Genomic DNA, 2225 nt, shown 5'->3' on the forward strand with positions numbered 1-2225 from the left:
TCACTAAGTTGCACAATGGATGGCTAGTGACAAAGATTCTGAAAGCAAGAGGTTTTGTCTTTGATGATGTTGAGGTCAGGCCTGAGTTGATTGATGAAGCTACCCTCACCAAGGTTGGGTTTTTAAAAGAAAGCAATGGTGAAAACTTCTTGTACACCTTCAAGCTTTTGCAAAATGAAAAGGTTCATGTTCTGTTGCCACACCCAGCCATCACCACTCTCACAGAAAGGCACAATGTCTCCTTTATTGTCCTAAAAAATCAGCTCTACAACCCAGCCATTCACCCTCCAATTCCCAAATGCAAGAGAACCGCTAGTTCTAAGGGTAAAGAGCCAGTTGAAGAGGAGGACACAACTAGGACCGCTGGTTGTGAGAATGAGGAGCCAAGAGATTTTGAAAGAAGGATGGGAGCAGGGAGGTATCACTTTGATCCTTACTTTTGGGGTGAGCCTGACTATCACACAAGGAAGCTGTATTCCAGAGTTAACACCCTTCAGAAATGGTGCAAATGGCAAGACAAAACGATCAACAAGCTAGTTGACTGTGTTAGGCAGCTAAAGAAGAAGGTGAAGAAACTCACAGCTCCAGCCACCTCACCCAAACAAGACGCAAGAGAAGATGTGGGAGAAAGCGCAGCTGCACATGACCTTGTGCTACCACCAGGAAAAGAAGATTGGGTGAACCCGGCCACAGCATTCCAACCAGACTCACCTGAGAGCAGCCCACCTAGATACTCAAATCCATCATGTTCCACCTCCAACCCATCCCACTACCTGGGATCAGACCTCAGTGATTGAGGTAAACACTCAAAACTCTGTATATATGCATGTAGTTCTTCTTTTCCATTTTGCATTTTACTTGTTTGATTTGTTTTTAACTCCTTTCTCATGCTTTTATAACACAAGGGACTGTGTTATTTAAGTGTGGGGGAGGCGTTTCATCCAATACTAATCATGTTTTCTCTTTTCTTATTTTACACTTTGAGCCTTGAGTCACATTCTAGTTGCATATTCATGTAGTCTCATCTAAGTGCATATAAAAACCAAAAAAATGGAAAAATCTGAAAAATTTACACAAAAAATGATCATGTAGTTGCATTCTCATTTTTAGGATTGAGTCTAGATTGCATATGCATGTAGGTTGCATCTTGCAGGGAGTAATGATAGGTTTTCTAGAGAGTACATCACTTTGAGAACTTGAACTGAATATGCTTGTGAATTTTTTTCTGTGCTTGCAAAGTCTGAAATGATCTGAATCTAAGAAGCAAGTTTGAATTGAACTCAACTCTAATTAAGTGAAAACCCTGAACTTGACTTGAAATTATCATTTGGTGCATTGTTTGAACAAGCTTGTGGATACCAATATACATATTTGAGCTAGAATCCTGTTTTTACCATCCTCTTCCTTAGCTCAAATAGCTGAATCTGCATAATAGATCAGTTTTCCTCACCCTGAACCCATCCTTCTTTCAAGCCAATTGTTTGTGTGTGATTGAGAGGCCACCTTTGACCAAACTTAGCAGAAAGTGTTAGGTTTAGGGCGACAAGGGCAAGTCTCATTGAGTGCTAAGTTCCATCATCAAGGAGCTGAGAGATTTGGCAAGAACTAAGTGTGGGGGAATACATGTTGGTGAGTGGAAAAAGGAGAGATGAGTGGAAATAAAAGGAGAATGGTGAGAACTAGGGGATAGAAAAAGAAAAGAAATCAGTCTTGGAGTTTTGAGTCAAAGAAAGTGAGCTCTAGTATTTTGAAAGGAAAGAGTCTAGCCTCTAAGTGAAAAGAAAAGAAGCCAAAGAGCTCAAATGTTTTAAAAAGAAAGAAAAAAAAAAGAGGTTAGAGGTTACAAAAGAAAGTGAAAAAGAGCTATGGAAAGTTTGAACCCCAAGACTTGTGTATGAAAAAGAAAAGAGAGTCCCCTAGTGAGAGAAGAATGAGTGTGAAAAGTAAGCAAGTGAGGAAACTTTGAGTAGAGTGTGGGGTGGGATGAGTCTTTGCCCTTGTATGCATAGGTTGCCTTTTACCTTTAGCATTCTACCAAAGTTTGGTCATTTATAGAGAGATCCTTTTGCTGCATTGAACCCACTCAGGCATTGATGAGATCATTTTAGTCTCATAACCTCACCCTAGCCAAACTATGTTTGTTTAAACAGTGCATCATTTGATCCACTTGGTAAAAAGCTTAATGAATGTGAAAGAGTTGAGAGAGAGAAGAACTTGTGGAGATT

The sequence above is a fragment of the Eutrema salsugineum genome, unplaced genomic scaffold (assembly GCF_000478725.1).
Source record: "Eutrema salsugineum unplaced genomic scaffold, Eutsalg1_0 scaffold_12, whole genome shotgun sequence".
In the NCBI taxonomy this organism is placed as follows: Eukaryota; Viridiplantae; Streptophyta; class Magnoliopsida; order Brassicales; family Brassicaceae; genus Eutrema; species Eutrema salsugineum.